We start from the raw sequence: 27,236 nt of genomic DNA, 5'->3' as shown, positions 1-27,236 counted from the left end.
AGAACAAATATTAAGCAAAGGTGTGTTTCTGTAAAAGGTGTTAATTTGTGGAATAATCTGGGAATTGACTTGAAAAGATGTGACTCACTTGTTGAGTTAAAAAAAAAATGTTTAAATGCAAAGTTAAAAAAAATTACTTTTGTCAAATAAGAGCATGAAAATTGTATATAATGAGTATGAGTATATGATTTATAAATGTATTATGGTATATGTTTAGGAATTTCATGTATATATGTTGCTGGATAATGCACGCATCATTTTATTTTTAAAAATATTAACCTAGTATTGTATCAATAATGAAATAAGTTTAAATGTATAATGTATGAGGGGTAGGACTAAATAAGTTAACTTCTTCCTACTCCCTTTTGAACATGTAAACTATGATGAGTAGAGGTGTGCAAAATTTCCGATTCTTAGATTATTCACGATTCGGCCGTGCAACAATCGAGAACGATTCACAAACGTCCAAATTCCGATTATATAAATATGCCAAGGGAAGCGAAACGAGCGAAAAGTACGCGGAACTGAAACGCAGTAGCGCGCGCGGTCTTCGGGACGCTTTTTGGGACGGACCGAGAGTACACGTCCACAACTCACGCCTCGAGATTCAAAACAACAACAAGCATGGCTGAGCTGACCAACCCACCTCTTCGTGGGAATCAGACCTGCTCCGAAAGGCAAACAACTTGAGGCGGAAGTATCAGCTAGCTGGCTGCAGTGCGTCGGTTAGCGTTCTACAGGGCGCCGCGCAGTGATACGAACGAACAAAAAAGTAGTGGCTGGCGGTAATGGCGTCTGACTTTATTCAGAAAAGAGTATTGTGATGGAAATGTATCACGCTTTTGAAAACAAATAGTTTTTAGAAGAAAAACGCTTTATTTCCGAGACCCCAGCTATCTTGCTGGACTATTTTCTTTTTTTATTTTCTTCTCGTCCAACATCGAACCAGAACTGGTGTCACCGAACGCTGTCAGAAAGAAGTCAGTGCTGATCGCACACACGGGAGGTGAGGATCAAATTGAGATTCATGTTAAAAAAGCCGAACGATCCCATTAATGTTTACACGTTCATGTTTACACAAGTTAAAAAGCAGAAAAGCACTTGAGGTTTTTTTTTTTTTGTACCTCTGAGAAACTTTAATGTTTACATGTTCATCTTTACACAACTTAAAAAGCAGGAAAGCACTTTTTTTTTTTTTAGGCATTTGTATTGAAGTAGTAGTTCACATTGTCTTTCATTTATACCTCAATGCACTTTTGAGTGGATAAAAACAATATATTTTTGCTCAGTGCTATGTTTTATTCTGTTGAAGACTGAATATACTTAAAAGCTGTTGTTACAGAATGAGGACTTGAGTATTTTATTTACTGTTTTGAACTGTTAACTTGATACTGAAATAGTAGTTTATGTAGGCCTGAGAGGACTTTTGTACTATTTTTGTAACTAATGTACGAAACATTAAAAGCACCAAAATACATTGGTTTTTTTCTGCTGCCTGGGGGGGGAAATCAATAATCGTTTTATAATCGAATCGTAGCCTCTGAATCGTAATCGCAATCGAATCGTGAGGTGCCCCAAGATTCCCACCTCTAATGATGAGTTTGTTTTTTCTTTTCTTCTTTTCTTTTTTAACTTTTGTTTCTCTGCTGTTTGTTTTTATGTTCAATAATTCAATCAAAAAACGTGATAGAGTCAAAATGGGTACTTTTAACAAAAAAAACATGCATTAGTCTTAGGGCAAAATAATTTAGGAATAGTGTGAGATGTGTTTAAGTTTTATCCAAAAAGAGTGGATGAGTTTTGAGAATTGGGTCTAAGCCTGAACCGTGTGTAAGGTTTGGTCAAAAAAGTGTTTCATTCCAGAAATTAGTCTCGGAAACTGAGAATTTGCTTCATCGAACGGGGTTTGGTGTTTTAGCAACTGATAAAAACTGTTAAGTTAAAAGCGGACATGACAATACAATAACCACACATAACAAAATCAGAACAACCCTATCTCAATTGTAAATAATACATTCAAATATTCACACCAACTTCTAGGCCGTGGGGTGAACCCCCAAAAAGTGCCTAGAAAATGAGTTTCGCTCCACTGTCTGGGCACTACTTGTTCAATGCATTTTTTGATAGATAATACCCTTCTGAACTTTGGGTTAAAAGTTCACCCAATGTTTTCCTGCCCCAATTTTGTCACAAGCCAGAAATGCATATATAGGTAAATAACAAAAAACGAAAATCTTGTGCTGCAGTTTTTGGTTGTAAAACGTCTTACATTAAATTTGGCAACAGAAAATCATTCCCAGATGTTATAAATACATGTACCTAACATCAGAAACAAGTATTGGTGGTTTGGTGCAATCATGTGAATTTAGATAATTAAATATATTAAATTTGTGCCAAAAAAACAAAAAACGCTTCAACTAGAAGTGAAACCAGCACACAGATGTTACATTTAGCTATGTTTATGTTTCATATATGAAAACAATTCACAACCTATTACGTAATGAAAGGTACACAAGAAGCAGCATACATCGGCCAAAAATACTACCATGCACCACAAACCTGGAACAAGGCAAAATGGACTAGATGGAAATAGATGCATTCAGAGCCCAGATTATTATAACATATAGAATATTTATTAAAGTATCAGATTGTGTCATCACAGCATGTCATTTATACCCCCCGTCCCCTACCCAAAAAATATTAATAAAAATAATAATAATAATAAAATAAAAATCAAATGTGCATTCACAATAAAACCTTTGGAACTTCATTGGAACAGCTCTCTTTTATTTTTTTGGCAGACCAATTTAACAAAGGTCTGTGTTGTGGAAAAATGGAATACAGACATTTTAATTTTTGCTTGAAAAGTGTTAAAATGGAGAGTTAACATCTTGATAATGAAACAAACAAAATGGCAGATTTTACATAGATTTTACAGCCCTGCACTGTAAAGTGTCCTCGTATGCCCTGTCATTTTACAACCTGATGTTGTACCAGCCATGTGTTAGTGTCACTTTCTTGGCTTACATCAGTAGACTCAGTAGTTGATGTATCTGATGAGTGAGGTACCCTGTCTAAAAGTTTGTCAGTTGTTGGTAATGTCTCTACAAAAACCATTTCAGAGTTGTTGCTGGAAAGGGGTGTGAAAAACCAGATGGGGGAAATCACGCCTCAATCTTCGTTTCAGTATATCCTGCCTGAAATAGAAAATTGAAGGGGAAGATGAGCACAAGATACACATATTCACATCACACTAGGGCTGCTCTATTATGGAAAAAAATAATCATCACAATTATTTTGGTAATAATTGAAATCAAGATTATTCTAAACAATTATATTTTGTTCAAATCAAGAAAATATTTCAACATTTGAAAATAAGACAATCACAATCATATGAAACTATAATTATGTAAGTTGCTTTTGGATCCAACAAAATTTGTAATATATTATTATTATTATTATTATTATTATTATTATTATTATGACGTTAGCAAAAATTTGAAGTTGGGGTGCAGTGTGTGTGTGCAGTAAGCTAGTTTTGACATGGGTGTGTGGTAAAATAACTCGTGTGGGCGTGCCACAACTCAAAATTAGTATTATTAGTGCTGCAGCTATCGAATATTTTGGTATTTGGATATCCTACTGAAAATTCTAGTGAATAATCGTATATTTGGATAGAAATACAAATATACCTATAGGCCTATATACTTTCTTGGTCAAAGAACAATTATAAATACAGCAGACAAAAAAACACATTTGCATGTAATAATTAACAACCAACTGGTTTTCATTTTTAGAGAATCAATTTTATTTATTTATTTATTTTTTACTTAAATTGAGCTTGTCAGCAAACTATTTTTCTCTGAAACAGTGAGATTTTAGACAAATCTCTCCCCATAGATTTCATAAATGTGTTTCAATGTGAAGATTTATATGTTACCTGTAGTCTGAAGCATCAAGATCCCCGTGTTTATTAACACTGTTCACAAACCCCTTAGCTTGTCCATTCTCATCACATCTTTGTCAACTATAATCCTTTGACGGATTACTTGTTCACATACTGTTGCAAACTCCTGTCCGTGCGATGGAGGAAATTTTTCCATACCAGATCGGTCGTGGCCCGATATAATAATTTTTTGCTAGGTTAAGTTTTAAGGCTATAGTTTAGTAAAAACGCGAGCTGCTGAATGATTTATCGAGTGAATCCAACAGTTGTTACCAAACTCGAGTTACCTGTGCCCATCAGAGTCATAATATAGTCACAGCTACACACTCCCTTTTCCCCAAACTCTCTCTCATCAACCTCAACAAACACTTTACTTTACTTAAATCTTTGATGTGCATATACTGTAAAGAGGTGATGTGACAATAACACATAATGTAATTCTTTTTTGTCTAAAGGCGGGTTGGTTGCTGCAGGCCGCTGAGATGAAGAAAGACTGTTCCATTCTTCTGCATATTCAAGACAAAAGACTGTGTCACAATGGAGGTGCAGTTTTGTTTCAGAGATTACACAAGGTTCTTAAAGTCAACAGCAACCAACCCGCCTTTAGACAAAAAAGAATTACATTATAAGTGTTATTGTCACATCACCTCTTTACAGTATATGCACATCACAGATTTAAGTAAAGTAAAGTGTTTGTTGAGGTTGATGAGAGAGAGTTTGGGGAAAAGGGAGCGTGTAGCTGTGACTCTCTATTATGACTGATGGGCACAGGTAACCCGAGTTTGGTAACCACTGTTGGATTCACTCGATAAATCATTCAGCAGCTCGCGTTTTTACTAAACTATAGCCTTAAAACTTAACATAGCAAAAAATTATTTTCAACCCTATACTAAATATCGGTCACATTAATAACAGAAATGGGCACGCGTGTGTGTAGCACATACCTGCTGACAATGTTTCTGCTTTGGCGAGATGATCCCTCTTCCGTGTGCCTTCCAATCACAGACGAGTCTACTTTGAAATTTATTTTAACCTCAACAAACACTTTACTTTACTTAAATCTGTGATGTGCATATACTGTAAAGAGGTGATGTGACAATAACACTTATAATGTAATTCTTTTTTGTCTAAAAGCGGGTTGGTTGCTGCAGGCCGCTGAGATGAAGAAAGACTGTTCCATTCTTCTGCATATTCAAGACAAAAGACTGTGTCACAATGGAGGTGCAGTTTTGTTTCAGAGATTACACAAGGTTCTTAAAGTCAACAGCAACCAGGGACGAACAAATGTGAGTTGTTACATTGCACTATTTCATTGTCACTTTGCTAAAATTACACATTTCAAAAGTAAAGCATTGGTCAGCAATATGTCACTTGTATTCTGTTTACATTTCGAGACAGCATTAATTAGAAAGCATGACTCTGCACATATTAAGTGAGTGTGTGTGTGTTTTAGACAACCCAATGCTGAGAGCTACAAATTCTTTTTGTGAACAAGTAATCCGTCAAAGGATTATAGTTGACAAAGATGTGATGAGAATGGACAAGCTAAGGGGTTTGTGAACAGTGTTAATAAACACGGGGATCTTGATGCTTCAGACTACAGGTAACATATAAATCTTCACATTGAAACACATTTATGAAATCTATGGGGAGAGATTTGTCTAAAATCTCACTGTTTCAGAGAAAAATAGTTTTCTGACAAGCTCAATTTAAGTTAAAAATAAATAAATAAATACAATTGATTCTCTAAAAATGAAAACCAGTTGGTTGTTAATTATTACATGCAAATGTGTTTTTTTTTTGTCTTCTGTATTTATAATTGTTCTTTGACCAAGAAAGTATATAGGCCTATAGGTATATTTGTATTTCTATCCAAATATACGATTATTCACTAGAATTTTCAGTAGGATATCCAAATACCAAAATATTCGATAGCTGCAGCACTAATAATACTAATTTTGAGTTGTGGCACGCCCACACGAGTTATTTTACCACACACCCATGTCAAAACTAGCTTACTGCACACACACACACTGCACCCCAACTTCCAATTTTTGCTAACGTCATAATAATAATAATAATAATAATAATAATAATATATTAAAAATTTTGTTGGATCCAAAAGCAACTTACATAATTATAGTTTCATATGATTGTGATTGTCTTATTTTCAAATGTTGAAATATTTTCTTGATTTGAACAAAATATAATTGTTTAGAATAATCTTGATTTCAATTATTACCAAAATAATTGTGATGATTATTTTTTTCCATAATAGAGCAGCCCTAATGTGATGTGAATATGTGTATCTTGTGCTCATCTTCCCCTTCAATTTTCTATTTCAGGCAGGAAATACTGAAACGAAGATTGAGGTGTGATTTCCCCCAGCTGGTTTTTCACACCCCTTTCCAGCAACAACTCTGAAATGGTTTTTGTAGAGACATTATCAACAACTGACAAACTTTTACACAGGGTACCTCACTCATCAGATACATCAACTACTGAGTCTACTGATGTAAGCCAAGAAAGTGACACTAACACATAGCTGGTACAACATCAGGTTGGAAAATGACAGGGCATACGAGGACACTTTACAGTGCAGGGCTGTAAAATCTATGTAAAATCTGCCATTTTGTTTGTTTCATTATCAAGATGTTAACTCTCCATTTTAACACTTTTCAAGCAAAAATAAAAATGTCTGTATTTCATTTTTCCACAACACAGACCTTTGTTAAATTGGTCTGCCAAAAAAAAAAGAGAGCTGTTCCAATGAAGTTCCAAAGGTTTTATTGTGAATGCACATTTGATTTTTATTTTATTTTATTTATTTTTTTATTAATATTTTTTGGGTAGGGGGCGGGGGGTATAAATGACATGCTGTGATGACACAATCTGATACTTTAATAAATATTCTATATGTTATAATAATCTGGGCTCTGAATGCATCTATTTCCATCTAGTCCATTTTGCCTTGTTCCAGGTTTGTGGTGCATGGTAGTATTTTTGGCCGATGTATGCTGCTTCTTGTGTACCTTTCATTACGTAATAGGTTGTGAATTGTTTTCATATATGAAACATAAACATAGCTAAATGTAACATCTGTGTGCTGGTTTCACTTCTAGTTGAAGCGTTTTTTGTTTTTTTGGCACAAATTTAATATATTTAATTATCTAAATTCACATGATTGCACCAAACCACCAATACTTGTTTCTGATGTTAGGTACATGTATTTATAACATCTGGGAATGATTTTCTGTTGCCAAATTTAATGTAAGACGTTTTACAACCAAAAACTGTAGCACAAGATTTTCGTTTTTTGTTATTTACCTATATATGCATTTCTGGCTTGTAACAAAATTGGGGCAGGAAAACATTGGGTGAACTTTTAAACCAAAGTTCAGAAGGGTATTATCTATCAAAAAATGCATTGAACAAGTAGTGCCCAGACAGTGGAGCGAAACTCATTTTCTAGGCACTTTTTGGGGGTTCACCCCACGGCCTAGAAGTTGGTGTGAATATTTGAATGTATTATTTACAATTGAGATAGGGTTGTTCTGATTTTGTTATGTGTGGTTATTGTATTGTCATGTCCGCTTTTAACTTAACAGTTTTTATCAGTTGCTAAAACACCAAACCCCGTTCGATGAAGCAAATTCTCAGTTTCCGAGACTAATTTCTGGAATGAAACACTTTTTTGACCAAACCTTACACACGGTTCAGGCTTAGACCCAATTCTCAAAACTCATCCACTCTTTTTGGATAAAACTTAAACACATTTCACACTATTCCTAAATTATTTTGCCCTAAGACTAATGCATGTTTTTTTTGTTAAAAGTACCCATTTTGACTCTATCACGTTTTTTGATTGAATTATTGAACATAAAAACAAACAGCAGAGAAACAAAAGTTAAAAAAGAAAAGAAGAAAAGAAAAAACAAACTCATCATAGTTTACATGTTCAAAAGGGAGTAGGAAGAAGTTAACTTATTTAGTCCTACCCCTCATACATTATACATTTAAACTTATTTCATTATTGATACAATACTAGGTTAATATTTTTAAAAATAAAATGATGCGTGTATTATCCAGCAACATATATACATGAAATTCCTAAACATATACCATAATACATTTATAAATCATATACTCATACTCATTATATACAATTTTCATGCTCTTATTTGACAAAAGTAATTTTTTTTAACTTTGCATTTAAACATTTTTTTTTTTAACTCAACAAGTGAGTCACATCTTTTCAAGTCAATTCCCAGATTATTCCACAAATTAACACCTTTTACAGAAACACACCTTTGCTTAATATTTGTTCTTGTTTTGGGTTTTTTGTACACACTTGTACCCCTTATATCATAAGGACTGTGTCTAATTTCAAACAATGTCTGAGTAATATAGCAGAGTAGATTGTTATATACTTTGTACATTATTTGTGCTATTTTAAACTCAACCAAGTCATAAAATGTCATTGTATTTAATTTGATAAATAATGGATGTGTTGATTCTGTATATTTTGAACGATTAATAATCCTTATGGCTCTTTTTTGCAAATTGAAAACAGAGTTAGTGTTTGTTTTGCAGTCCCCCAGATTTCCACACAATAGGTCAAATATGGTAATAATAATGAACTATATAATATATATAATGAGTTCATGTTCAGGACATCCTTAGTTTTATAGAGTATCCCGATGATTTTTGACATTTTCCTTTTAACATTTTCTACATGTGGCTTCCAACATAATTTATCATCAATAACTACTCCAAGGAATTTATTTTCATACACCCTTTCTATTTCATTTGAATTCACCATAATTTTAACTTGGTTAGTAATTTGTCTAGTGCCAAAAACTATGTTTGTTCATGCATGTAAAATAAACCTCTGTTGACTACCTACCCTGGATGCTCTGTGTTAGATTATTTTATGTCGTGTCTAACAAATGTTCTCATGGTGAATATATTTTGACTTACTGTGTGTATGATCTGAATATATTGTTCGGATTTGAATACCGGATAATAGGTTTTGAAGTGAAAAGTCACGGCTTTTGTGAAAATTGTTTGAATTTTTGTGTTTGTGTTTAAGGTTTTGAGAAAATGGGTACAGGTTTCAAGAAATGTGTATTAGCAATTGAGAAAGACTGTAATAAGATGGTTAAATTATTATTTTTATTTTCGTGTTTACGAATACCCTTACCATTCCATGTTACTATTTTATAATTTTTGCATTGCTCGACCTGCTCCTCTCCCTCCTCTAATTCCTCTTCCTCTGGCTCTGCCTCTATCCATTGCGCTTGTTTGGACTCTCCAGCAAACTGTACACTCTGAACTTGAGTTTATAGGTGTGGTCACATCATTAGCAACAAGTGTATTCAATTTTTGAGTTGTTGTGTGAACGCCAGTTAAGTCCGTTGTGTTCAAATATTGTTGACTTGTGGTAAACATTTTGTATCGCATGAGAGCAATTTGTGAATTGTGTCTTAATGTAAAATGTTTTTATGGCATTGGAAAATGAGGGGTTACATTTATTCAATGTGTTTAGACAACTGGTCATTCGGTTCAGAGGACTGGCATTTGGGTTTTAGTATTTGAGAAAATATCCCAAGGAGAGCACGCTGGCAGACGTCTAACCAACCCCCTCGCTCATATCCACCAGCCCCCCAACAATTATGGTCATTGAAACACACACACTCAAACTGTGACAGAGTCCTAGTGTCTCCAACAAGCCTCAGAAAATTCTCACGAGTGTAGGGACATCTCCCCTTTCTGCTACGCATACCTCGCTGCTACGCATATATGCTCTATGCAGAGCATGTATGTGATGGACTCAAAGCCACACACCGTTACGCCTATAGGTAAGCTTAATTAGTTTTCACTTGTCACCACTTTTCAAATCCTTGAGAAAATGTTAGCTAGGATGTTTCAACTATCGGTTGCTGCATAAAACTATCATAAATGGATATCTGTGTAGATGTTTTTTTAAAGAAGCAGTTTTGGAAATGTCTTCTTGAAAACCAACATTACAGTTACCGTTTAATCTTACACTGTTCAGCTCTCATGCAAACGCACACACGCATACACAGGCCCCTCAGACATACATTTGACCTCCCCGTGAATCTTTGACTGCCTCTGCTTCCCCCTACTCACAGGAATATTGAACAATCGCCTTTCTCAGACCAAAAATGGCCCCTCGCAATTAGCTGCGTATCCGTTCTTCTTCAGCCTAATTTAATTTTATGACCAGCAACCCCTGTCCTCGCAGGGGTAATGAGACTATCGCTGATGATGGCTTTTCACCAATTTCTACATAAAATTATCATTATAAATAGAATCAGATCTAAGTAGATGCATATTTTTGTAATATATTTTAGGAAGCGTTGTCTTTTCAAACTAACAACATTATAGCCACCGTCTAACCTCACACTTCTTCAGCCGCCCGTCTGTCCTCACACTTCTTTGATCCCCATGCAGCCATACATGCGCGTACGCACACACAAGCACAGACATACATTTGACCTCCCCATGAATCTTTGACTGCATATGCTTCCCCCTACTCACAGAAATATTGAACAAAAATGTCAGATAGTAACTATATCAGTAAGGGGAAATTATATAGTTTTATCCGTTTATTTTCAGATTCAACCCCAGCAGTCACGAACGACTCTTACAACATTTTTACATATAATGTATAACTTCATGTTTTTTAGTTTCATAATACCAACCAGCGTATCACAGTTTAACCTTACCTTATACTTCTTGTTTTACAACCTCTAAAATACAATCTTTGAGCCGTGTTTGCGCATACTTTTCCCCCTTCACCATAATAGAAATGGCTAGTACTTTTCCCCCCGGCGGTTTTACCCATACTAAACTACTCCCTCCGATCACGTCATTCAATCTCATTATTATTAATTATTCACTCAATCTAGGGGGGCGTGCACCGGATCCGGAAGTTAACCAAACAATTAGCATTTGAACCCGGGTCAGCCATGATATCTGCAAAAACAGGTAGGAACACCACCTACACATCATCCATCTTCATTAAGGGGTCATTAATCTTCATTAAATGACATCAGGAAGTCATTAAGGGTCATTAATCTTCATTATATAACACCTGGAAGTCATTAAAGGTCATTCATCTTCATTAAACGACATCCGGAAGTCATTAAAGGTCATTCATCTTCATTATACGACATCCGGAAGTCATTAAAGGTCATTCATCCTCATTAAACGACATCCGGAAGTCATTAAAGGTCATTAACCCTCATTATATGACATCTGGAAGTCATTAAAGGTCATTAACCCTCATTATATGACATCTGGAAGTCATTAAAGGGTCATTCATCTTCATTAAATGACATCAGGAAGTCATTAAGGGTCATTAATCTTCATTAAATGACATCAGGAAGTCATTAGGGGTCATTAATCTTCATTAAATGACATCAGGAAGTCATTAAGGGTCATTAACCCTCATTAAATGACATCAGGAAGTCATTAAGGGTCATTAACCCTCATTATATGACATCTGGAAGTCATTAAAGGGTCATTAATCTTCATTAGGGAGGGGTCATGACCCATACATGACCCCCCTAATCTAATTAAGAATGTCATCCATCAAATTTTGACAGAAGCGGCCTTGTAATATTCTCTCTGGCAATGAGTTGCCCTGATTGGTATTTTTTTTGTAAAAGTGTATATACACATCATCGCTCGTTGTACTCATTGCACAATGTTACTTTTATTGTCCAAAGGGGCAATCAAAAATGAATAAAACAAAATGGAAACGTACATACGTTTGGATCGGTGTCAAGCCAGTTAACAATTTGAGTGGTGGAAACTAAAAGAATATTCATAAATGACTTAGTTATCACACTTAGAATGAGTGTACATTTTTTGTACAAAATACCGTATGTGGGGTATTTTTTTTATTTTTTATATAAGCCTCAAGGGCTAGGTGGCGCTGTATTTATAACTGAATGTTGTCATAGAGATACCTTCAGGCCTTGATTATAAGCATACATGTCAAGTGTGGGATTTTTTTTGGAGCATGTACCGTGGAGTTATTAAGCATATCCTTCATTCACGATATTGCTTTTAATGTCCATAGAGGCTATCAAAAATAAATAAAAATATATATATGTTTGGATAAGTCTGATGCCAGTGAACATTTTGAGTGGTGGAAACTAAAAGAATATTCAGAAATGACTTCGTTATCACACTTAGAATGAGTGTACATTTTTTGTACAAAATACCGTATGTGGGGTATTTTTTTTTTATTCCTCAAGGGCTAGGTGGCGCTGCATATATAACTGAATGTTGTCACAGAGATAACTTCAGGCCTTGACGATAAACATACATGTCAAGTTTGGGATTTTTTGGAGCATGTACCGGGGAGTTATTAAGCATATCCTTTTTCAGTGCGAAACACAAATTTTGATGCCCCGCCTTCATCATATAGTATTTCGAAAGGTCAAGATTTTTCCCCCTGTCGTTGGCTCAGGTCTTGACATGGTCCAGGCCAAGTCTTAACTCAGTCGGATGAAACGTGTAGGAGAAGTGGGCAAAAGTCTGCCCCCTGTGAATGTGCAAAAATCGTAAAAAATGGGACATTCAAAAATTCATAGCTCACTTCCTGTTCATTTTAGCATATGGGTCCAAGAGACTTTTTTGTAGGACTTGGGCCCTCTCATACACCTAAAAATATTCGTCGTTCTTGCTTAAACGTACAACCGGGGCTGCTTTGTTAAAAACTTCTAGGGGGCGCTCTCGAGTCATTTTTGTAAAAAATAGCACAATCAACAATAAAATATGGCTCATTTTACCAGGCCAGATGTGTGTGCCAAGTTTCATGAGTTTCTGTGCATGTTTAGACCCTCAAAACTGGCGTTGTTTTCTTGGTGAACAGCGCTTAGCCACACCCACAGCAATTCGCGAAAACTCACAAACTTCGTGTTGTGACATCGTGAAGGCCGAAACCCTCATCTGAGCAAATATGAGGTAGGTCCAGTTAACGTGTTTGGAGAAAAACGTAGAAGAAAATTCGTAAGAAAAAAAATTGCCACTAGGTGGCGCTATCAGTTAGATGAAATATAAGTCAGTAGATGTCTTTAGGGCTGGACTCTCATCAAATGTGTGAAATTTTGAGAAGATAGGATCATCTCGGTCAAGTTAATGCAGCTTTTATTTTCACGAAAAATCTTCAGACTTTGCGTCACCGTAGCGGCCACGCCCTTTGGCGAAAAGTTACAATATTCGGTGTGGGGCATGATCAACATCTTAAGGCTTTTCTGACCAATTTTCAAATGGATCCCTTCAACAAGCTCAGCACAGTAGCTAAAAACGTAAAGTATGACATTTATTGTAACCACTAGGTGGCGCTATATGTATAACTGAATTTTATCATATAGATGTTTTCAGGCCGTGACTATTACGTTGCCTGAGAAGTTTGAGATTTTTTGGAGCTTGAACATGGGAGTTATTAAGCATTTGCTCTTTCTCGACAAATGAAATTTTAAAGGCAATATTTGATGCCCCGCCCCCGTCATATAGTATTTCAAAAAGGCAAGATGTTTTGCCCAGTTGTTCTCTCAGGTCTTGAGATGATAAATGCCAAGTTTGAAGTCAATTGGATGAAAAATGTTTGCAAAGGGGAAAAAAGCATGACCACAGTGAATGTGCCAAAATAGGCCAAAATTGGACATAAAAAAATTCATAGCTCACTTCCTGTACATTTTAGCTACATGGTCCCAAGAGACTTTTTTGTGCGTCTCGGGGTACTACACGTGCCTGCCAATTTTTGTTGCTCTAGCTCAAACGTGCCGGGCTTGGTTTTTATTTTTCTACGCTAGGGGGCGCTATCGAGTCGCATTGTTATAACGACTTCATAATATCAAATTTTTCGCCGGACCTGAGGAGTGTGCAAAGTTCGGTGAGTTTTCGTGAATATTTAGGTACCCAAAATCGCGATTGTTTGCGGAGAATAAAGAATAATAATAATAATAATAATAATAATAATAATAATAATAATAATAATTTTTACAAAAACAATAGGGACCTCGCAGCGGTCGCTGCTCGGGCCCTAATAATAATAATAATAATTTTTACAAAAACAATAGGGACCTCGCAGCGGTCGCTGCTCGGGCCCTAACTAGAGCTGCGAGCAGCTATAAAGGGCCCTCGCAGCCCGGGCCACGTTGGGGTCCTTGCACGTTGGGGTACTTGCACGTTAGGGTACTGGCACGTTGGGGTACTAGCATATTGGAAGCAAAATTTCTTTGAAAATGGCATAATAAACGTTTACATGTAGAATATTTTTTTTGCCAGTGTGTGTCAAGCTCAACGGGTTTTGGTGATTGTTAAGACCTGCAAAAATCAGCGTAATTATTTATTTTTAGGCAACGAGTTGCCCTGATTGGTATTTTTTGTAAAAGTGTATATATACATCATCGCTCGTTGTACTCATTGCACAATGTTACTTTTATTGTCCAAAGGGGCAATCAAAAATGAATAAAACAAAATGGAAACGTACATACGTTTGGATCGGTGTGAAGCCAGTTAACAATTTGAGTGGTGGAAACTAAAAGAATATTAATAAATGACTTAGTTATCACACTTAGAATAAGTTTACATTTTTTGTACAAAATACCGTATGTGTTGTTTTTTTTTATATATATTATGCCTCAAGGGCTAGGTGGCGCTGTATTTATAACTGAATGTTGTCATAGAGATACCTTCAGGCCTTGATTATAAGCATACATGTCAAGTGTGGGATTTTTTTTGGAGCATGTACCGTGGAGTTATTATGCATATCCTTCATTCACGATATTGCTTTTAATGTCCACAGAGGCTATCAAAAATAAATAAAAATATATATATGTTTGGATAAGTCTGATGCCAGTGAACATTTTGAGTGGTGGAAACTAAAAGAATATTCATAAATGACTTAGTTATCACACTTAGAATGAGTTTACATTTTTTGTACAAAATACCGTATGTGGGGTATTTTTTTTTTATGCCTCAAGGGCTAGGTGACGCTGCATATATAACTGAATGTTGTCATAGAGATAGCTTCAGGCCTTGACGATAAACATACATGTCAAGTTTGGGATTTTTTGGAGCATGTACCGGGGAGTTATTAAGCTTATCCTTTTTCAGTGCGAAACACAAATTTTGATGCCCCGCCTTCATCATATAGTATTTCGAAAAGTCAAGATTTTTCCCCCTGTCGTTGGCTCAGGTCTTGACATGGTCCAGGTCAAGTCTTAACTCAGTCAGATGAAACGTGTAGGAGAAGTGGGCAAAAGTCTGCCCCCTGTGAATGTGCAAAAATCGTCAAAAATGGGACATTCAAAAATTCGTAGCTCACTTCCTGTTCATTTTAGCATATGGGTCCAAGAGACTTTTTTGTAGGTCTTGGGCTCCCTCATACACCTAAAAATTTTCGTAGATCTTGCTTAAACGTACAACCGGGGCTGCTTCATTAAAAATTCCTAGGGGGCGCTATTGAGTCATTTTTGTAAAAATAGCACAATCAACAATAAAATATTGTTCATTTTACCAGGCCAGATGTGTGTGCCAAGTTTCATGAGTTTCTGCGCATGTTTAGACCCTCAAAACTGGCGTTGTTTTCTTGGCGAACAGTGCTTAGCCACGCCCACAGCGATTCGCGAAAACTCAAAAACTTCGTGTTGTGACATCATGAAGGCCGAATCCCTCATCTGAGCAAATATGAGGTAGGTCCAGTTAACGTGTTTGGAGAAAAACGTAGAAGAAAATTCGTAAGAAAAAAAATTGCCACTAGGTGGCGCTATCAGTAAGATGAAATATAAGTTCATAGATGTCTTTAGGGCTGGACTCTCATCAAATGTGTGAAATTTTGAGAAGATAGGATCATCTCGGTCAAGTTAATGCAGCTTTTATTGTCACGAAAAATCTTTTGATTTTGCGGCACCGTAGCGGCCACGCCTTTTGGCGAAAAGTTACAATATTCGGTGTGGGGCATGATCAACATCTTAAGGCTTTTCTGACCAATTTTCAACTGGATCCCTTCAACGAGCTCAGCGCAATAGCTAAAAACGTAAAGTATGACATTTATTGTTACCACTAGGTGGCGCTATATGTATAACTGAATTTTATCATATAGATGTTTTCAGGCCGTGACTATTACATTGCCTGAGAAGTTTGAGATTTTTTGGAGCTTGAACATGGGAGTTATTAAGCATTTGCTCTTTCTGGACAAATGAAATTTTAAAGGCAATATTTGATGCCCCGCCCCCGTCATATAGTATTTCAAAAAGGCAAGACTTTTTGCCCAGTTGTTCTCTCACGTCTTGAGATGATAAATGCCAAGTTTGAAGTTAATTGGCTGAAAAATATTTGCAAAGGGGGAAAAAGTATGACCACAATGAATGTGCCAAAATAGGCCAAAATTGGACATTAAAAAATTCATAGCTCACTTCCTGTACATTTTAGCTACATGGTCCCAATAGACTTTTTTGTGCGTCTCGGGGTGCTACACGTGCCTGCCAATTTTTGTTGCTCTAGCTCAAACGTGCCGGGCTTGGTTTTTATTTTTCTACGCTAGGGGGCGCTATCGAGTCGCATTGTTAGGACGACTTAATAATATAAAATTTTTCGCCGGGCCTGAGGAGTGTGCAAAGTTCGGTGAGTTTTCGTGAATGTTTAGGTACCCAAAATCGCGATCGTTTGCGGAGAATAAAGAATAATAATAATAATAATAATAATAATAATAATAATAATAATAATAATAATAATTTTTACAAAAACAATAGGGACCTCGCAGCGGTCGCTGCTCGGGCCCTAACTAGAGCTGCGAGCAGCTATAAAGGGCCCTCGCAGCCCGGGCCACGTTGGAGTCCTTGCACGTTGGGGTACTTGCACGTTAGGGTACTGGCACGTTGGGGTACTGGCACGTTGGGGTACTGGCATATTGGAAGCAAAATTTCTTTGAAAATGGCATAATAAACGTTTACATGTAGAATATTTTTTTTGCCAGTGTGTGTCAAGCTCAACGGGTTTTGGTGATTGTTAAGACCTGCAAAAATCAGCGTCCTTTTTTATTTTTAGGCAATGAGTTGCCCTGATTGATATTTTTTGTAAAAGTGTATATATACATCATCGCTCGTTGTACTCATTGCACAATGTTACTTTTATTGTCCAAAGGGGCAATCAAAAATGAATAAAACAAAATGGAAACGTACATACGTTTGGATCGGTGTGAAGCCAGTGAACAATTTGAGTGGTGGAAACTAAAAGAATATTCAGAAATGACTTAGTCATCACACTTAGAATGAGTTTAAATTTTTTTGTACAAAATACCGTATGTGGTTTTTTTTTTTTTTATATAAGCCTCAAGGGCTAGGTAGCACTGTATTTATAACTGAATGTTGTCATCGAGATACCTTCAGGCCTTGATTATAAGCATACATGTCAAGTGTGGGATTTTTTTTGGAGCATGTACCGTGGAGTTATTAAGCATATCCTTCATTCACGATATTGCTTTTAATGTCCACAGAGGCTATCAAAAATAAATAAAAATATATATATGTTTGGATAAGTCTGATGCCAGTGAACATTTTGAGTGGTGGAAACTAAAAGAATATTCATAAATGACTTAGTTATCACACTCAGAATGAGTTTACATTTTTTGTACAAAATACCGTATGTGGGGTATTTTTTTTTTATGCCTCAAGGGCTAGGTGGCGCTGCATATATAACTGAATGTTGTCATAGAGATAGCTTCAGGCCTTGACGATAAACATACATGTCAAGTTTGGGATTTTTTGGAGCATGTACCGGGGAGTTATTAAGCATATCCTTTTTCAGTGCGAAACACAAATTTTGATGCCCCGCCTTCATCATATAGTATTTCGAAAGGTCAAGATTTTCCCCCCTATCGTTGGCTCAGGACTTGACATGGTCCAGGTCAAGTCTTAACTCAGTCAGATGAAACGTGTAGGAGAAGTGGGCAAAAGTCTGCCCCCTGTGAATGTGCAAAAATTGTCAAAAATGGGACATTCAAAAATTCGTAGCTCACTTCCTGTTCATTTTAGCATATGGGTCCAAGAGACTTTTTTGTAGGTCTTGGGCTCCCTCATACACCTAAAAATATTCGTCGTTCTTGCTTAAACGTACAACCGGGGCTGCTTCGTTAAAAACTTCTAGGGGGCGCTATTGAGTCATTTTTGTAAAAATAGCACAATCAACAATAAAATATTGCTCATTTTACCAGGCCAGATGTGTGTGCCAAGTTTCATGAGTTTCTGTGCATGTTTAGACCCTCAAAACTGGCGTTATTTTCTTGGCGAACAGCGCTTAGCCACACCCACAGCAATTCGCGAAAACTCACAAACTTCGTGTTGTGACATCATGAAGGCCGAAACCCTCATCTGAGCAAATATGAGGTAGGTCCAGTTAACGTGTTTGGAGAAAAACGTAGAAGAAAATTCGTAAGAAAAAAAATTGCCACTAGGTGGCGCTATCAGTTAGATGAAATATAAGTCAGTAGATGTCTTTAGGGCTGGACTCTCATCAAATGTGTGAAATTTTGAGAAGATAGGATCATCTCGGTCAAGTTAATGCAGCTTTTATTTTCACGAAAAATCTTCAGATTTTGCGTCACCGTAGCGGCCACGCCCTTTGGCGAAAAGTTACAATATTCGGTGTGGGGCATGATCAACATCTTAAGGCTTTTCTGACCAATTTTCAAATGGATCCCTTCAACAAGCTCAGCACAGTAGCTAAAAACGTAAAGTATGACATTTATTGTAACCACTAGGTGGCGCTATATGTATATCTGAATTTTATCATAGAGATGTTTTCACGCCGTGACTATTACGTTGCCTGAGAAGTTTGAGATTTTTTGGAGCTTGAACATGGGAGTTATTAAGCATTTGCTCTTTCTGGACAAATGAAATTTTAAAGGCAATATTTGATGCCCCGCCCCCGTCATATAGTATTTCAAAAAGGCAAGATGTTTTGCCCAGTTTTTCTCTCAGGTCTTGAGATGATAAATGCCAAGTTTGAAGTCAATTGGATGAAAAATGTTTGCAAAGGGGGAAAAAGCATGACCACAGTGAATGTGCCAAAATAGGCCAAAATTGGACATAAAAAAATTCATAGCTCACTTCCTGTACATTTTAGCTACATGGTCCCAATAGACTTTTTTGTGCGTCTCGGGGTGCTACACGTGCCTGCCAATTTTTGTTGCTCTAGCTCAAACGTGCCGGGCTTGGTTTTTATTTTTATACGCTAGGGGGCGCTATCGAGTCGCATTGTTATGACGACTTAATAATATCAAATTTTTCGCCGGGCCTGAGGACTGTGCAAAGTTCGGTGAGTTTTCGTGAATGTTTAGGTACCCAAAATCGCGATCGTTTGCGGAGAATAAAGAATAATAATAATAATAATAATAATAATAATAATAATAATAATAATAATAATAATAATAATAATAATTTTTACAAAAACAATAGGGACCTCGCAGCGGTCGCTGCTCGGGCCCTAATAATAATAATTTTTACAAAAACAATAGGGACCTCGCAGCGGTCGCTGCTCGGGCCCTAATAATAATTTTTACAAAAACAATAGGGACCTCGCAGCGGTCGCTGCTCGGGCCCTAATAATAATAATAATAATTTTTACAAAAACAATAGGGACCTCGCAGCGGTCGCTGCTCGGGCCCTAACTAGAGCTGCGAGCAGCTATAAAGGGCCCTCGCAGCCCGGGCCACATTGTGGTCCTTGCACATTGGGGTACTTGCACGTTGGGGTACTGGCACGTTGGGGTACTGGCATATTGGAAGCAAAATTTCTTTGAAAATGGCATAATAAACGTTTACATGTAGAATATTTTTTTGCCAGTGTGTGTGTCAAGCTCAACGGGTTTTGGTGATTGTTAAGACCTGCAAAAATCAGCGTCCTTTTTTACTTTTAGGCAATGAGTTGCCCTGATTGGTATTTTTTTGTATAAGTGTATATACACATCATCGCTCGTTGTACTCATTGCACAATGTTACTTTTATTGTCCAAAGGGGCAATCAAAAATGAATAAAACAAAATGGAAACGTACATACGTTTGGATCGGTGTGAAGCCAGTGAACAATTTGAGTGGTGGAAACTAAAAGAATATTCATAAATGACTTAGTTATCACACTTAGAATGAGTTTACATTTTTTGTACAAAATACCGTATGTGTGTGTTTTTTTTTTATATATATTATGCCTCAAGGGCTAGGTGGCGCTGTATTTATAACTGAATGTTGTCATAGAGATACCTTCAGGCCTTGATTATAAGCATACATGTCAAGTGTGGGATTTTTTTTGGAGCATGTACCGTGGAGTTATTAAGCATATCCTTCATTCACGATATTGCTTTTAATGTCCATAGAGGCTATCAAAAATAAATAAAAATATATATATGTTTGGATAAGTCTGATGCCAGTGAACATTTTGAGTGGTGGAAACTAAAAGAATATTCATAAGTGACTTCGTTATCACACATAGAATGAGTTTACATTTTTTGTACAAAATACCGTATGTGGGGTATTTTTTTTTCATGCCTCAAGGGCTAGGTGGCGCTGCATATATAACTGAATGTTGTCATAGAGATAACTTCAGGCCTTGACGATAAACATACATGTCAAGTTTGGGATTTTTTGGAGCATGTACCGGGGAGTTATCAAGCATATCCTTTTTCATTGCGAAACACAAATTTTGATGCCCCGCCCTCATCATATAGTATTTCGAAAAGTCAAAATTTTTCCCCCTGTCGTTGGCTCAGGTCTTGACATGGTCCAGGCCAAGTCTTAACTCAGTCGGATGAAACGTGTAGGAGAGGTGGGCAAAAATTCTGCCCCCTGTGAATGTGCAAAAATCGTCAAAAATGGGACATTCAAAAATTCGTAGCTCACTTCCTGTTCATTTTAGCATATGGGTACAAGAGACTTTTTTGTAGGTCTTGGGCTCCCTCATACACCTAAAAATATTCGTCGTTCTTGCTTAAACGTACAACCGGGGCTGCTTCGTTAAAAATTTCGAGGGGGCGCTATTGAGTCATTTTTGTAAAAATAGCACAATCAACAATAAAATATTGCTCATTTTACCAGGCCAGATGTGTGTGCCAAGTTTCAGGAGTTTCTGTGCATGTTTAGACCCTTAAAACTGGCGTTGTTTTCTTGGCGAACAGCGCTTAGCCACGCCCACAGCAATTCGCGAAAACTCACAAACTTCGTGTTGTGACATCATGAAGGCCGAAACCCTCATCTGAGCAAATATGAGGTAGGTCCAGTTAACGTGTTTGGAGAAAAACGTAGAAGAAAATTCGTAAGAAAAAAAATTGCCACTAGGTGGCGCTATCAGTTAGATGAAATGTAAGTTAGTAGATGTCTTTAGAGCTGGACTCTCATCAAATGTGTGAAATTTTGAGAAGATAGGATCATCTCGGTCAAGTTAATGCAGCTTTTATTGTCATGAAAAATCTTCAGACTTTGCGTCACCGTAGCGGCCACGCCCTTTGGCGAAAAGTTACAATATTCAGTGTGGGGCATCATCAACATCTTAAGGCTTTTCTGACCAATTTTCAACTGGATCCCTTCAACGAGCTCAGCACAGTAGCTAAAAACGTAAAGTATGACATTTATTGTAACCACTAGGTGGCGCTATATGTATAACTGAATTTTGTCATATAGATGTTTTCAGGCCGTGACTATTACGTTGCCTGAGAAGTTTGAGATTTTTTGGAGCTTGTACATGGGAGTTATTCAGCATTTGCTCTTTCTGGACAAATGAAATTTTAAAGGCAATATTTGATGCCCCGCCCCCGTCATATAGTATTTCGAAAAGGCAAGACTTTTTGCCCAGCTGTTCTCTTAGGTCTTGAGATGATAAATACCAAGTTTGAAGTCAATGGGATGAAAAATGTTTGCATAGGGGGAAAAAGCATGACCACAGTGAATGTGCCAAAATAGGCCAAAATTGGACATTAAAAAATTCATAGCTCACTTCCTGTACATTTTAGCGACATGGTCCGAATAGACTTTTTTGTGCGTCTCGGGGTGCTACACGTGCCTGCCAATTTTCGTTGCTCTAGCTCAAACGTGCCGGGCTTGGTTTTTATTTTTCTATGCTAGGGGGCGCTATAGAGTCGCGTTGTTATAACGACTTCATAATATCAAATTTTTCGCCGGACCTGAGGAGTGTGCAAAGTTCGGTGAGTTTTCGTGAATATTTAGGTACCCAAAATCGCGATTGTTTGCGGAGAATAAAGAAGAAGAATAATAATAACTAGAGCTGCGAGCAGCTATAAAGGGCCCTCGCAGCCCGGGCCACGTTGGGGTCCTTGCACGTTGGGGTACTTGCACGTTGGGGTACTGGCACGTTGGGGTACTGGCATATTGGAAGCAAAATTTCTTTGAAAATGGCATAATAAACGTTTACATGTAGAATATTTTTTTGCCAGTGTGTGTGTCAAGCTCAACGGGTTTTGGTGATTGTTAAGACCTGCAAAAATCAGCGTCCTTATTTATTTTTAGGCAATGAGTTGCCCTGATTGGTATTTTTTTGTAAAAGTGTATATACACATCATCGCTCGTTGTACTCATTGCACAATGTTTACTTTTATTTTCCAAAGGGGCAATCAAAAATGAATAAAACAAAATGGAAACGTACATACGTTTGGATCGGTGTGAAGCCAGTGAACAATTTGAGTGGTGGAAACTAAAAGAATATTCATAAATGACTTAGTTATCACACTTAGAATGAGTGTAAATTTTTTGTACAAAATACCGTATGTGGGGTATTTTTTATTTTTTTTTTATATAAGCCTCAAGGGCTAGGTGGCGCTGTATTTATAACTGAATGTTGTCATCGAGATACCTTCAGGCCTTGATTATAAGCATACATGTCAAGTGTGGGATTTTTTTTGGAGCATGTACCGTGGAGTTATTAAGCATATCCTTCATTCACGATATTGCTTTTAATGTCCACAGAGGCTATCAAAAATAAATAAAAATATATATATGTTTGGATAAGTCTGATGCCAGTGAACATTTTGAGTGGTGGAAACTAAAAGAATATTCATAAATGACTTAGTTATCACACTTAGAATGAGTTTACATTTTTTGTACAAAATACCGTATGTGGGGTATTTTTTTTTCATGCCTCAAGGGCTAGGTGGCGCTGCATATATAACTGAATGTTGTCATAGAGATAGCTTCAGGCCTTGACGATAAACATACATGTCAAGTTTGGGATTTTTTGGAGCATGTACCGGGGAGTTATTAAGCATATCCTTTTTCAGTGCGAAACACAAATTTTGATGCCCCGCCTTCATCATATAGTATTTCGAAAGGTCAAGATTTTTCCCCCTGTCGTTGGCTCAGGTCTTGACATGGTCCAGGTCAAGTCTTAACTCAGTCAGATGAAACGTGTAGGAGAAGTGGGCAAAAGTCTGCGCCCTGTGAATGTGCAAAAATTGTCAAAAATGGGACATTCAAAAATTCGTAGCTCACTTCCTGTTCATTTTAGCATATGGGTCCAAGAGACTTTTTTGTAGGTCTTGGGCTCCCTCATACACCTAAAAATATTCGTCGTTCTTGCTTAAACGTACAACCGGGGCTGCTTCGTTAAAAACTTCTAGGGGGCGCTATTGAGTCATTTTTGTAAAAATAGCACAATCAACAATAAAATATTGCTCATTTTACCAGGCCAGATGTGTGTGCCAAGTTTCAGGAGTTTCTGTGCATGTTTAGACCCTCAAAACTGGCGTTGTTTTCTTGGCGAACAGCGCTTAGCCACACCCACAGCAATTCGCGAAAACTCACAAACTTCGTGTTGTGACATCATGAAGGCCGAAACCCTCATCTGAGCAAATATGAGGTAGGTCCAGTTAACGTGTTTGGAGAAAAACGTAGAAGAAAATTCGTAATAAAAAAAATTGCCACTAGGTGGCGCTATCAGTTAGATGAAATATAAGTCAGTAGATGTCTTTAGGGCTGGACTCTCATCAAATGTGTGAAATTTTGAGAAGATAGGATCATCTCGGTCAAGTTAATGCAGCTTTTATTTTCACGAAAAATCTTCAGACTTTGCGTCACCGTAGCGGACACGCCCTTTGGCGAAAAGTTACAATATTCGGTGTGGGGCATGATCAACATCTTAAGCCTTTTCTGACCAATTTTCAAATGGATCCCTTCAACAAGCTCAGCACAGTAGCTAAAAACGTAAAGTATGACATTTATTGTAACCACTAGGTGGCGCTATATGTATAACTGAATTTTATCATATAGATGTTTTCAGGCCGTGACTATTACGTTGCCTGAGAAGTTTGAGATTTTTTGGAGCTTGAACATGGGAGTTATTAAGCATTTGCTCTTTCTGGACAAATGAAATTTTAAAGGCAATATTTGATGCCCCGCCCCCGTCATATAGTATTTCAAAAAGGCAAGATGTTTTGCCCAGTTTTTCTCTCAGGTCTTGAGATGATAAATGCCAAGTTTGAAGTCAATTGGATGAAAAATGTTTGCAAAGGGGGAAAAAGCATGACCACAGTGAATGTGCCAAAATAGGCCAAAATTGGACATAAAAAAATTCATAGCTCACTTCCTGTACATTTTAGCTACATGGTCCCAATAGACTTTTTTGTGCGTCTCGGGGTGCTACACGTGCCTGCCAATTTTTGTTGCTCTAGCTCAAACGTGCCGGGCTTGGTTTTTATTTTTCTACGCTAGGGGGCGCTATCGAGTCGCATTGTTATGACGACTTAATAATATCAAATTTTTCGCCGGGCCTGAGGAGTGTGCAAAGTTCGGTGAGTTTTCGTGAATGTTTAGGTACCCAAAATCGCGATCGTTTGCGGAGAATAAAGAAGAATAATAATAACTAGAGCTGCGAGCAGCTATAAAGGGCCCTCGCAGCCCGGGCCACGTTGGGGTACTTGCACGTTGGGGTACTTGCACGTTGGGGTACTTGCACGTTGGGGTACTGGCACGTTGGGGTACTGGCAAGTTTAGGTAAGGCACATTGGAAGCAGAATTTCTTTGAAAATGGCATGATAAACCTTGACATGTGGATTTTTTTTTTTTTTGTAAAAATACCGTTAAGTTGGTGTATTTTTTTTTATGCCTCTAGGGCTAGGTGGCGCTGTATATATAATGGAATGTTGTCATAGGGATACCTTCAAGCCTTGACTCTAAACATACATGTCAAGTGTGGGATTTTTTTGGAGCATGTACCGTGGAGTTATTAAGCATATCCTTCATTCACGATATTGCTTTTAATGTCCATTAGAGGCTATCAAAAATAAATAAAAAAGTACATGTTTGGATAAGTCTAATGCCAGTGAACATTTTGAGTGGTGGAAAGTAAAAGAATATTCATAAATGACTTAGTTATCACACTTAGAATGAGTTTACATTTTTTGTACAAAATACCGTATGTGGGGTATTTTTTTTTCATGCCTCAAGGGCGAGGTGGCGCTGCATATATAACTGAATGTTGTCATAGAGATACCTTCAGGCCTTGACGATAAACATACATGTCAAGTTTGGGATTTTTTGGAGCATGTATCGGGGAGTTATTAAGCATATCCTTTTTCAGTGCGAAACACAAATTTTGATGCCCCGCGCTCATCATATAGTATTTCCAAAAGTCAAGATTTTTCCGTCTGTTGTTGGCTCAGGTCTTGGCATGGTCCAGGTCAAGTCATAAGTCAGTCGGATAAAACATGTAGGAGAAGTGGGCAAAAGTATGCCCCCTGAAAATGTGCAAAAATCGTCAAAAATGGGACATTCAAAAATTCGTACCTCACTTCCTGTTCATTTTAGCATATGGGTCCAAGAGACTTTTTTGTAGGTCTTTGGCTCCGTCATACACGTAAAAATTTTCGTAGATCTTGCTTAAACGTAGAATCGGGGCTGCTTCGTTAAAAATTTCTAGGGGGCGCTATTGAGTCATTTTTGTAAAAATAGTACAATCAACAATAAAATATTGTTCATTTTACCAGGCCAGATGTGTGTGCCAAGTTTCATGAGTTTCTGCGCATGTTTAGACCCTCAAAACTGGCGTTGTTTTCTTGGCGAACAGTGCTTAGCCACGCCCACAGCGATTCGCGAAAACTCACAAACTTCGTGTTGTGACATCATGAAGGCCGAAACCCTCATCTGAGCAAATATGAGGTTGGTCCAGTTAACGTGTTTGGAGAAAAATGTACAAGAAAATTCGTAAGAAAAAAAATTGCCACTAGGTGGCGCTATCAGTAAGATGAAATATAAGTTCGTAGATGTCTTAAGGGCTGGACTCTCATCAAATGTGTGAAATTTTGAGAAGATAGGATCATCTCGGTCAAGTTCATGCAGCTTTTATTGTCACGAAAAATTTTCGGACTTTGCGTCACCGTAGCGGCCACGCCCTTTGGCGAAAAGTTACAATATTCGGTGTGGGGCATGATCAACATCTTAAGGCTTTTCTGACCAATTTTCAACTGGATCCCTTCAACGAGCTCGGCACAGTAGCTAAAAACGTAAAGTATGACATTTATTGTTACCACTAGGTGGCGCTATATGTATAACTGAATTTTATCATATAGATGCTTTCAGGCCGTGACTATTACGTTGCCTGAGAAGTTTGAGATTTTTTGGAGCTTGAACATGGGAGTTATCACACTTAGAATGAGTTGACATTTTTTGTACAAAATACCGTATGTGGGGTATTTTTTTTTCACGCCTGAAGGGCTAGGTGGCGCTGCATATATAACTGAATTTTGTCATAGAGATACCTTCAGGCTTTGACTATAAACATACATGTCAAGTTTGGGATTTTTTGGAGCATGTACCGGGGAGTTATTAAGCATATCCTTTTTCAGTGCGAAACACAAAATTTGATGCCCCGCCCTCATCATATAGTATTTCCAAAAGTCAAGATTTTTCTGCCTGTAGTTGGCTCAGGTCTTGACATGGTCCAGGTCAAGTCTAAAGTCAGTCGGATGAAATGTGTAGGAGAAGTGGGCAAAAGTATGCCCCCTGAAAATGTGCAAAAATCGTCAAAAATGGGACATTCAAAAATTCATAGCTCACTTCCTGTTCATTTTAGCACATGGGTCCAAGAGACTTTTTTGTAGGTCTTGGACTCCCTCATACACCTAAAAATTTTCGTAGATCTTGCTTAAACGTACAATCGGGGCTGCTTCGTTAAAAATTTCTAGGGGGCGCTATTGAGTCATTTTTGTAAAAATAGGACAATACATGATAAAATATTGCTCATTTTGCCAGG

The 27,236-nt window shown here is 37.3% G+C and overlaps 1 protein-coding gene and 1 long non-coding RNA gene across 6 annotated transcripts in view; both read right to left on the bottom strand.

Annotated features, from left to right (window-relative positions):
* The window catches only part of fbxw2 (F-box and WD repeat domain containing 2), a 461,765-nt gene that overhangs the window by 36,874 nt on the left and 397,655 nt on the right, over positions 1 to 27,236 (bottom strand). The gene's annotated exons all lie outside the window — the stretch shown is intronic.
* LOC144002871 (uncharacterized) lies at positions 2,767 to 4,013 on the bottom strand. The gene is made up of 2 exons (XR_013278833.1): positions 3,941 to 4,013; positions 2,767 to 3,197 (listed from the first exon to the last, which is right to left on the bottom strand). It is a non-coding gene; the product is annotated as an uncharacterized LOC144002871 (long non-coding RNA).

The sequence above is a fragment of the Festucalex cinctus genome, chromosome 15 (assembly GCF_051991245.1).
Source record: "Festucalex cinctus isolate MCC-2025b chromosome 15, RoL_Fcin_1.0, whole genome shotgun sequence".
Classification (NCBI taxonomy): Eukaryota; Metazoa; Chordata; class Actinopteri; order Syngnathiformes; family Syngnathidae; genus Festucalex; species Festucalex cinctus.
Note: the sequence above shows the minus strand (reverse complement) of the source record. Positions and strands in the feature narration are given on the sequence as shown.